Source organism: Neovison vison, chromosome X (assembly GCF_020171115.1).
Source record: "Neovison vison isolate M4711 chromosome X, ASM_NN_V1, whole genome shotgun sequence".
In the NCBI taxonomy this organism is placed as follows: Eukaryota; Metazoa; Chordata; class Mammalia; order Carnivora; family Mustelidae; genus Neogale; species Neogale vison.
The window spans coordinates 51515883-51527119 of record NC_058105.1 but is presented as its reverse complement, the minus strand read 5'-3'; the positions used below and the strand labels follow the sequence as shown (position 1 = coordinate 51527119).

The window sequence follows — 11237 nt, the reverse complement described above, 5'->3', positions numbered from 1 at the left end:
CAGTGTTTACTTCTCAGGCTGCAGCCTCACTCTTTGGGTCTGGGCAGATTAGCTCTTTCAACTAAATTTTTTTTTTCACTTTTTCTTTCTGCTTTTCTATACCTACATAGCTGTTATAGAAGAGGGTTCCACCTCCTTCAATAATTGCCATAATATAATCCTGATCATCAAATTTTAGCATATAGCCACAAACCTAGAAGTATAGAAAGAAAATGATTTTTTTCTCCCCTACACAGTTAAGAAATTGAATGTCAAATTATTTCTTGATGATATTTATAAATTGTCAAAATATTTTCTGACCTGTACCATCATTTTTAAATAAACTCAATCTTTTCGTGGCCTGTGAGTCTACAGTTTGGATATTTGAGTTTCTACTTTTGCATGAGGGCTTGTTCCTTTACTTTTTCCTTTGGCTATAGTTGAGCCACTCTTATTTGCATGTAATGCAGTGTTAAACAATATAGTTTCAAGAAAAAAAATAGAAGACCTGTCCTCTAGGAATTTAAAAGCTAGTTGAAGAGTCAAAAGGAAAATATGTAACAAAAGAAAGCATTTATTGAACACTTACTATGCTTAAAAGCTTTACCTTCATTTAGTCATTTCATCCTAGCAATATTTGAAGGTAGGTACTGATGACTTACATTTATCAAGCCCTTATCAAGTGTTTTAGATATTCTGTAATTTTCATGATGACCCTGTGAGGTTCTGACAATCAGTAGGACCTACTTTATTAAGAAGAGGAATTGAGCTATGGAAAAGTTGGGCAATTTGCTTAAGGTCACCCAGCTAGTAAGTGGTGGAGCAGAGGATTTGAAACCAGGCATTTTGGCTCCAAAGCCTGGACTCTTGTCGTCTTGCTATTATCCCAGTTTTACAAATGAGGATACTGAGGCTTAGAAAGAAATAAGTGACCTAACAAAGACTATGTGGCTAGTAAGTAATGGAACTGGGGTTTGGTTTGACTCTATGGCTCACGGTCTTAGCCTTTAAGCTACACTGCCTCATAAGGCAATAAGCTAACAATTTAAACAATGAAGCAATGTCACATGTCAGGGTTTAGCAGAAGAATTTCCAGGTTTTGTCTTCCTTTTAAGGAAGAAAGTTTTTATTTGCTTTAGTCCCATTTCCCTTGTGGGATTTGCTTTCATATCTCAACATTTTTTTTTTCAACAATAAGGGCATCTAGTTAAAAACCCAGACCCTTCAATGCCCTGGGCTATTTGTCTAGCTGTTCTGATGATATGGACATGCTCGATTTTCTTGTGTTTCATTTGCTGTTTTATTGACAAAGTTATTGATGAAAGAAAACTCCCTGGAAAATAAAAAGAAAAGAAAACAAAGAAAACTCCCTGCCCAGATGCATTCTTTGGCTTTAAATAGGCTTCATGGGTGAATATTACTTTTGAACAATTAACTATCTTTGTAACAAAAGCATTTCCAGAGCAGCAGTGATCACAGTCTATTGATGCTAACATCTCCAATATCTCTGAAATAATCTTTTCTCTAGCTTAAAGATAACAGCTTTTTGTTTTTATTTTTGCATGAGAGACTCCACATTTAGTTGATAGTGTAGCTTTCTTTGGTTAATTGATTTTGCCACTCCTCTCCAAACAAACAAAAATAATAAATAAACAAGCCCACCTCAAACACACACCAAAAAGAAGTTAGACCATAAAAGAAGAAGAGCATTTTGACCTGCGGATATGGTGGGTGTGGTGGTTGTGGTGGTGTGCATGGATGTACATGTAACAGAGTGAAGTGCAAATAAGAAGTAAATGTTTTTCTAAGAGCAGATGATGATGGCTTGTGTAGCTATTGACAAGGTTAGAATTTGAGATCACTCTGGAAAGAAAAAGGAGCTGCTAAAACAGCTGGATGACCCAAAGTTGGAGTAGTACCAGCTGCATGTCACCAAACTGACAGGCATTATGGCATCCAAGTTCCCCAAAGATTTAAGTTGTTTGCAAATCCATTGCCTGCATTCTCACCATTGTTAATCAGACTCAGAAAGATGAACCTCAGAAAATTCTACAAGGGCAAGAAGTACAAGCTTCTGGATCTTCAGCCCAAGAAAACACATGCCATGCAAGCATGGGAAAAGCTGAAGACCAAGAAGCAGCACCAGAAGTAACAGTTTTACCCAGTGCAGAACTCTGTGGTCAAGTCCTAAGTATCATGGCATCAAGAAACACAAGCAAACCGGGGGGGGGGGGGGGGGGGGAAGGGGGCGGGGAGAAGTAAAAAATAAGTGAAATGGCACAGGAAACAAGGACAGAAAAAATTATTGTCCTCTTGTTTGTTATAGTTCTTCACTGTCTATAGTCTGTTCAGTCTAGAGATTTTCCTTGTAGGGAGGTCCTGTATTTCTCCATTCATCAGAGCTATGGGAATCAAAAGATTCCATAAAAGGTTTTAATTGCACATCAAACCAAGACAGTGCTTGCTTTCCAAACTTGAAGAGAATATTTTAGATCCCTTTTTTTCAGCATTTTGAGGAAACTTCATGCTGTTTTCCAGAGTGGTTGCACCAGCTTGCATTCCCACCAACAGTGTAGGAGGGTTCCCCTTTCTCCGCATCCTCGCCAGCATCTGTCATTTCCTGACTTGTTGATTTTAGCCATTCTGACTGGTGTGAGGTGATATCTCATTGTGGTTTTGATTTGTGTTTCCCTGATGCCGAGTGATATGGAGCATTTTTTCATGTGTCTGTTGGCCATCTGGATGTCTTCTTTGCAGAAACGTCTGTTCATGTCCTCTGCCCATTTCTTGATTGGATTATTTGTTCTTTGGGTGTTGAGTTTGTTAAGTTCTTTATAGATTTTGGACACTAGTCCTTTATCTGATATGTTGTTTGCAAATATCTTCTCCCATTCTGTCAGTTGTCTTTTGGTTTTGTTAACTGTTTCCTTTGCTGTGCAAAAGCTTTTGATTTTGATGAAATCCCAAAAGTTCATTTTTGCCTTTGCTTCCCTTGCCTTTGGCGATGTTCCTAGGAAGATGTTGCTGCTGCTGAGGTCGAAGAGGTTGCTGCCTGTGTTCTCCTCAAGGATTTTGATGGATTCCTTTCTCACATTGAGGTCCTTAATCCATTTTGAATCTATTTTTGTGTGTGGTGTAAGGAAATGGTCCAATTTCATTTTTCTGCACGTGGCTGTCCAATTTTCCCAACACCATTTATTGAAGAGGCTGTCTTTTTTCCATTGGACATTCTTTCCTGCTTTGTCGAAGATTAGTTGACCATAGGGTTGAGGGTCTATTTCTGGGCTCTCTATTCTGTTCCATTGGTCTATGTGTCTGTTTTTGTGCCAGTACCATGCTGTCTTGATGATGACAGCTTTGTAATAGAGCTTGAAGTCCGGAATTGTGATGCCACCAACTTTGGCTTTCTTTTTCAATATCCCTTTGGCTATTCGAGGTCTTTTCTGGTTCCATATAATTTTTAAAATTATTTGTTCCATTTCTTTGTAAAAGATGGATCGTACTTTGATAGGAATTGCATTAAATGTGTAGATTGCTTTAGGTAGCATAGACATTTTCACAATATTTATTCTTCCAATCCAGGAGCATGGAACATTTTTCCATTTCTTTGTGTCTTCCTCAATTTCTTTCATGAGTACTTTATAGTTTTCTGAGTATAGATTCTTAGTCTCTTTATTCATAGGTATCTAGGAATAAACCTATGGTTTGGGGTGCAATTGTACATGGGATTGACTCTTTAATTTCTCTTTCTTCTGTCTTGTTGTTGGTTTAGAAAAATGCAACTGATTTCTGTGCATTGATCTTATATCCTGACACTTTACTGAATTCCTGTACAAGCTCTAGCAGTTTTGGAGTGGAGTCTTTTGGGTTTTCCACATAGAGTATCATATCATCTGTGAAGAGTGATAATTTGACTTCTTCTTTGCCGATTTGGATGCCTTTAATTTCCTTTTGTTGTCTGATTGCTGAGGCTAGGACTTCTAGTACTATGTTGAATAGCAGTGGTGATAATGGACATCCCTGCCGTGTTCCTGACCTTAGTGGAAAAGCTTTCAGTTTTTCTCCATTGAGAATGATATTTGCGGTGGGTTTTTCATAGATGGCTTTGATGATATTGAGGTATGTGCCCTCTATCCCTACACTTTGAAGAGTTTTGATCAGGAAGGGATGCTGTACTTTGTCAAATGCTTTTTCAGCATCTATTGAGAGTATCATATGGTTCTTGTTCTTTCTTGTATTGATGTGTTGTATCACATTGACTGATTTGTGGATGTTGAACCAACCTTGCAGCCCTGGGATAAATCCCACTTGGTCGTGGTGAATAATCCTTTTAATGTACTGTTGAATCCTATTGGCTAGTATTTTGGTGAGAATTTTTGCATCTGTGTTCATCAAGGATATTGGTCTATAGCTCTCTTTTTTGATGGGATCCTTGTCTGGTTTTGGGATCAAGGTGATGCTGGCCTCATAAAATGAGTTTGGGAGTTTTCCTTCCATTTCTATTTTTTGGAACAGTTTCAGGAGAATAGGAATTAGTTCTTCTTTAAATGTTTGGTAGAATTCCCCCGGGAAGCCATCTGGCCCTGGGCTTTTGTTTGTTTGGAGATTTTTAATGACTGTTTCAATCTCCTTACTGGTTATGGGTCTGTTCAGGCTTTCTATTTCTTCCTGGTTCAATTTTGGTAGTTTATATGTTTCTAGGAATGCATCCATTTCTTCCAGATTGTCAAATTTGTTGGCGTAGAGTTGCTCATAGTATGTTCTTATAATAGTTTGTATTTCTTTGGTGTTAGTTGTGATCTCTCCTCTTTCATTCATGATGTTGAAAATAGAACTGCCCTATGACCCAGCAACTGCACTACTGGGAATTTACCCTAAAGATACAAACGTAGTGATCCAAAGGGGTACGTGCACCCGAATGTTTATAGCAGCAATGTCTACAATAGCCAAACTATGGAAAGAACCTAGATGTCCATCAACAGATGAATGGATCAAGAAGATGTGGTATATATACACAATGGAATACTATGCAGCCATGAAAAGAAACGAAATCTTGCCATTTGCGACAACATGGATGGAACTAGAGCGTATCATGCTTAGCAAAATAAGTCAAGCGGAGAAAGACAAATATCATATGATCTCCCTGATATGAGGAATTGGTGATGCAACATGGGGGCTTAAGTGGGTAGGAGAAGAATCCATGAAACAAGATGGGATAGGGAGGGAGACAAACCATAAGTGACTCTTAATCTCACGAAACAAACTGTGGGTTGCTGGGGGGAGGGGGGTTGGGAGAAGGGGGGTAGGGTTATGGACATTGGGGAGGGTATGTGCTTTTGGGTAAATTGGAAGGGGAGATGAACCATGAGAGACTATGGACTCTGAAAAACAATCTGAGGGGTTTGAAGTGGCGGGGGGGGTGGGAGGTTGGGGTACCAGGTGGTGGGCATTATAGAGGGCACAGTTTGCATGGAGCACTGGGTGTGGTGAAAAAATAATGAATACTGTTTTTCTGAAAATAAATAAATTGGAAAAAAATAATAAAGTAATTTAAGGAGATAGAAGATGTTAAAAAAAAAGAATATTTTAGATCCCTGTTTTACTTGGAAAGAAAGTTTGTATATTCCATTTATGTAATAGGTTATGTAAATCATTTTAGTGAAACTAAAATTACCAGTTGAATACTGTGGCAGTGTTCCTTTAAAAAATGTTCTTGTGGAGTCAAAAAGAACTGGATAATTAAAATTCCTTGCAGAGTTTAGTTCCTTGACCTTTTGTTAGTTTCAGCATTATAAATTGCCATTTGTTTGCAGCCTAATTTGATTATTAGCCCCTCTGAGCTAAGAGCACACATTCTAAAGAGGGGACTCGGCATGACTCAGAATGCATGCTGCTGCTGTATACCCAAGATGGAAAATTGAGGAGCAGATTGCCTTGCTCCTGTGTGTTCATGAGTTAGTTATACTAAAGTGGTTAAACAAAGGGAAAACAGTCCTCTCCAACATCTGCAGCTATGAATTTCATAAAAGAAACTCAAAATATGACTAGTTCATTCTAGAAGCAATTTTATGAGGTGTCATGGAGGGAGGAAGATAAAGAAAGAATTTTGGTTCCTACAGTTTTATCATTAAGAAAAAAATGGTGTATTGTATCACCTTTTGTCACCCTGCAGAGTGAAATAACTTACTTCCTGAAGGTATTTCAACAAATGCAGAAACTTAGAGCTGGGGACTACATGACATTCATTCTTTATCTCTCTGGGTAGGTACTCTGGTCTCAACATTTTAATTAATTCCTTGATATTGCTACTAGGAGGCTTAGCAATTGTAATCAGGTTTCTTGCCAAAGCCAATGTCTGTAAAACAACCCAACTTCTGTTTTTTTAAATGAACAAGCTAAATCAGAGTTGTGAGAAAGCAGAAAAACATGACAATAAGAATATAGAATTGAAACACTCCCCAACCTCTGTGTTTGCCAAATATAAGCAGTTGAAATAGCTGCACCCATTGTTTCCATTACACTCCAGAAGGTCATTTGTGGCAAGTGTAAGTCTTCAACTAGCCCATGTTTGAGATCATGGAAGAGGATTAATTAAGTCAGAATTTTAGTTTGAAAAATGTAAGAAAACATAATAATAATCACAGTAATAACACAGTAGATTCTCTCAGTGAAATTCCACTTAATCAGCTTGCTAGGTTAATTGACACACAGTAAGACCCAGTGACCAATGGCACACTAACTCCCTGTGTGTTTAGAAGTGTCTAGTTTGCCCAGATACTTCAACCATTTGTGTTGTACACTTAGTGAAAGTTAGTTGGTTTTGTTCCAAATCTATTTATGCCAGTTGTATATAATGATGTGATTATATGATTTAATTAATTATTATGTAAACTGATGAAATATGAATTCAAAGTTAGTTGTTGCTTCAGTGAAATCTAGATTGAATGCCTTTGAAAGGCTTAGAAAAGGCAGGGTGTCAAAAAAAGAATCTGTCAAATTAGGTGTAGGTAAGAGAAAAATAAAAGATGGGGGAAATTATAATAATTAAGAAATTCTACATTCAGATTGTTTCATGTTTTCTTTTTTTTTTAAGATTTTTATTTATTTATTTGACAGACAGAGATCACAAGTAGGCAGAGAGGCAGACAGAGAGAAGAGGAAGCAGGCCCCCTGCCGAGCAAAGAGCCAGATGAGAAGCTTGAAGCTGGGCTCTATGTGGGGCTTGATCCAAGGACCCTGGGATCATGACCTGAGCCAAAGGCAGAGGCTTTAACCCACTGAGCCACCCAGGTGCCCCTCTTTTTTATTTTATGGAAAATTCCAAACATATCTAAAATTAGAGTCTAATATAATTAGAATGATATCCTCATTATCCAACTTCAACAATTACCCATGCATGTCCAATCTTGTTTCAGCTATATCCCAGTTACTCCTCCATCATAATTATTTCAAAATAAATCTCATATTTTGTCACTTTCTCTTATAAGTCTGTTTAAGTTTTTATTCTACTTTAAAGGAACTGAACTGGAGATTATTATGGATGTGGCTTGTGCAAGCAAGATAATGCAAAACTCCAAAAGTTGACCCATACATAAGGAAAAAGCTAGAGGACAGAAAAACAAACAAACAAACAAACCATGGAATCCATATATTAGGTTCTAAAAGGGAGAGGTTATCCACTAATCAATCTCTTATCAAAAATATTTGTTAAGATATTTAAGGTATACAACATATTTTAATGATTGCTTCAATCACTTTGTTTGACTAACCAATGAACTATTGAATCCTACTCATTGGATTATAAAGTTTTTAGCGTAAAAATGATATTGATGATGATATAATGTGATTGGCATGCTGAGAATGATTTAGATGTCAAAGTTAGCCTTAAACCAATAACCATGTAATGCCATGCTTTTCAGGCTTATTTCATTTGGAAAAAGAGAAACTCATGAATTCATGGTTTGTTTCATCTTCAAGGTCATGCTTTGAGAGCACCAAGGATGCCATGTTAATTGAGTTGTTTGCCTAAGTCCAACTTCTTTTAACATAGCCAGTCCTGTTTAGAAGAATGAAATACTTCAGCGACTTCTCATTCCACTCTCCTACCCCTAGACATGCCTGATTAGACACACCTCAAGATGCCAATCCATGAGTTAACTCTTTGCTCTGTCTCAAGAATTTGAAATAAGATAAATAGATATAGTTGGAAAATGGGTAAATGATTGATTTGATTGGCTGTTTCAGCCAAATTGGGCCATATGAAAGTAGAGAAGGCAGTTGAGAGAGAGAGAGGAGGCAGAGAGACGGAGATGAGAGAGACTTTTTTAGAGACAGTGTAAACAACCATGGTTTCTGATTTAACAGGTAAATTTCCAGTTCCTAGGGTCCTTATTGTGCTTTGTTGGTTGTCCTAGGATTTCCATTAGATTGTTTGTTGTAACCTTTTATGTATTTTTTTTTTATTTAAGCTTGCTTGAATCAGTTCCTATGCGTTGAAAACAATAGTCACTAACAGAGAAACCTCACTGTTTAAACCAAATGTAGTGCTAGGCTAGGATTTCTCATGGCAATCCTTAATGTGTGTGTATAGGTATATGTGCACTTATGTGTATGAATATATATGTATGACTTTAATATCCACAAATATTTATGGTGTTTATAAAGCATCCATGGTTGTCCCAGTTTAAGATATTTAATTCACATATAATATTATACAAGAAGAAGGAATTAACTAGTGATAAATCCAGGCCTATGAAACAGGGCAAGGTTACACTATGTTTTTCGTTTTTATTAGTATGATATTCTGTTGTTTAAAAGTTGCTTATGAGCATAAAAAAAGAGAATTTTCTGTTTTTATTCTATTTTATTTTCCATGAACCAATTCCAGGTTGGTATCAGAAAATAATGTTTTCCCAAAGACTCATGTTCAACTATTGTATATATGTGACACTTACTACACATCAAGTGCTTTTGCATACTGAGTTTATTTAACTCTTTCTGGAAACTGCTCTTTACACATGAGGAAATTGAAACTCAGAGAAATCAAATGTCTTGCCCAAAGTTGAATGGCTAGTGAGTGGCAGAGTGAGGTATGCTTTATATGGCAAGAAAGGGTGTAGCACTGAATGTGAGAGGAGAATGGAATACATAGCTTAAAATAAGGCTAAAAGGGGCATTCTTTGGTATTTGGGGCTATTAGTTAGGGATATTGCGACTGAGCAAAATATCCTTTGTGTAAGACAGAACGAGGATGATCATAGCCCTATGTTCAAATTGTAAGAACACACTTTAATTCGCATGGGTTTAACTTGGGTTTAGGTTCATAAGTAAATATGAATCTTTTCTGATTTGACCTTAGCTTCTTTCTTATCTATCTTTGTTACTTGAAATATCTGCTTTGCTTTCCTCATGGAATGTCCTGAGTGCAAATGTCAGGGAATATTTTATATTGTGAATAAGAATATGAAGTCTCCTGTGGCAAAAATTCTGGAATGATATTCAGAAAGGCTGGTTGCAACATTTTGCAAACAGCTTTACCCAAGTATATGTAGATCTAACAGTAGTCAGGTAAGTCTTTGCTTTTCTACATACTTTCCTGGCAGAAATTACTTCCCTTTACTGGAACTCAGTTTACCCACTTGTAAATTGAGACATTTCTTCTAAATTATTTCTATAAATACTTCCTAACTTGATAATTTTGCTTTCTATAAAATACACTTTCCAAAAGCAGTAGCTTACTGAAACAGAATTATCTTTTTCGTTTTCCTTTTAGATAGTCAGTTAATTGGATAGTAATGCATTTCCTAGAAGCTGGTAAATCTAATATTTGATGGATACCAGCCTAGTTTGTACTTACATCTTATGTGGCTTCCCCTAGACATTATACAATCAGAAATGACTCTTCTATACAGCTTATCTGGCTCAGAGGTTAAGCGTGTTCATTTGTTTTTTATCAGGGCCCTTCATACATATATCTGCCAAGACTTCTAGCACTGGGAATAAGCAAGAACAGCAAAGAGGCTTAACATTCCACCTTTCTGTTTGTTCTTGGCAGAATCATTTTATTCTCTAGCAATTTCATGGGCACTGTATGGTTTTTATTGATTGATTAAAATATATTTATTTTTGGAGTATGACAGAGAAATATCATTCTCCCCTGGGTGGCTCGGTGGGTTGGGCCGCTGCCTTCGGCTCAGGTCATGATCTCAGGGTCCTGGGATCGAGTCCCGCATCGGGCTCTCTGCTCAGCGGGGAGCCTGCTTCCTCCTCTCTCTCTGTCTGCCTCTCTGCCTACTTGTGGTCTCTCTCTGTCAAATAAATAAATAAAATATTTAAAAAAAAAACTTGAGGTAATAGTCTGTTCAGTTTCTAAGGCTGCCCCTCATTCAAAAATATTTAATGTATTCATAACAGAGAATAATTATTGTCACTTAATGAAGGAAACTTCTAGAAAATTCCACATGGACAACTTTCTTTTAGGAAATACACCATGAATTGCCCCTCAACTCTATCTTAATTATTTAGTACAGAGCTTCCCAACAAATCCATTCACTGTAGCTTTGCTCAGTCTTTGTCCTCACAAATCTACATTGAGTGTTAATGACAAAATTGAAGGAGAGGTTGTGGAAAGTCAGTCAAATGTGTGCATATTTTCTTGGATCTTTTACATGGCAATAGTTCGTTTTCTGAGTCCTGGGAAAAGTCAAAATAATAAGTTATTATTAATGATATCTTTATTCCACTTTTTAATAACTTTTGTGTTTTTTTGACATTCAAATTGATGTCCCTACTCCTGGAGCATTTTCTCTTTCTAACTCAAGTTGTCTATTCAACACATTTTTCTTGAATGACATTTGATGTAGATTTCATTGCTCATTTATCTTATTTAACAGTACACATTTGGTTATTTTTATTACATGACATTAGAAGACCACATAGCTAAACTCAGTGCCACTCATATTCTAGAAAAAGTTCAACTTTCTAACTAGCTTCTGAAACAACACCACCACGGGAAGTGTTCTGACTTCACTTAGGTATTGCTGAGATACCTAATAGAAATCTAATCTATAGTCAGATCTAAATCTGACTCTTAAATCTGACCCTTTACCTAATAGAATCCAATAGAAAGCAGCTCAGAAATAATATTTCACTATCTACTACTCTGGCCACAGCCTCCCTTCACTTTTTAAGATAAGAATTTTGAATGAGGAACATGCTAATTTATTTTCCATGTATATTATTTCAATTGTTCCTAAGAG

General features: G+C 36.7%; 1 pseudogene; it reads left to right on the top strand.

The window, feature by feature from the left end:
• Nucleotides 1–1799: 1799 nt before the first annotated feature.
• LOC122896572 lies at nucleotides 1800–2170 on the top strand (annotated as a pseudogene).
• Nucleotides 2171–11237: the final 9067 nt, after the last annotated feature.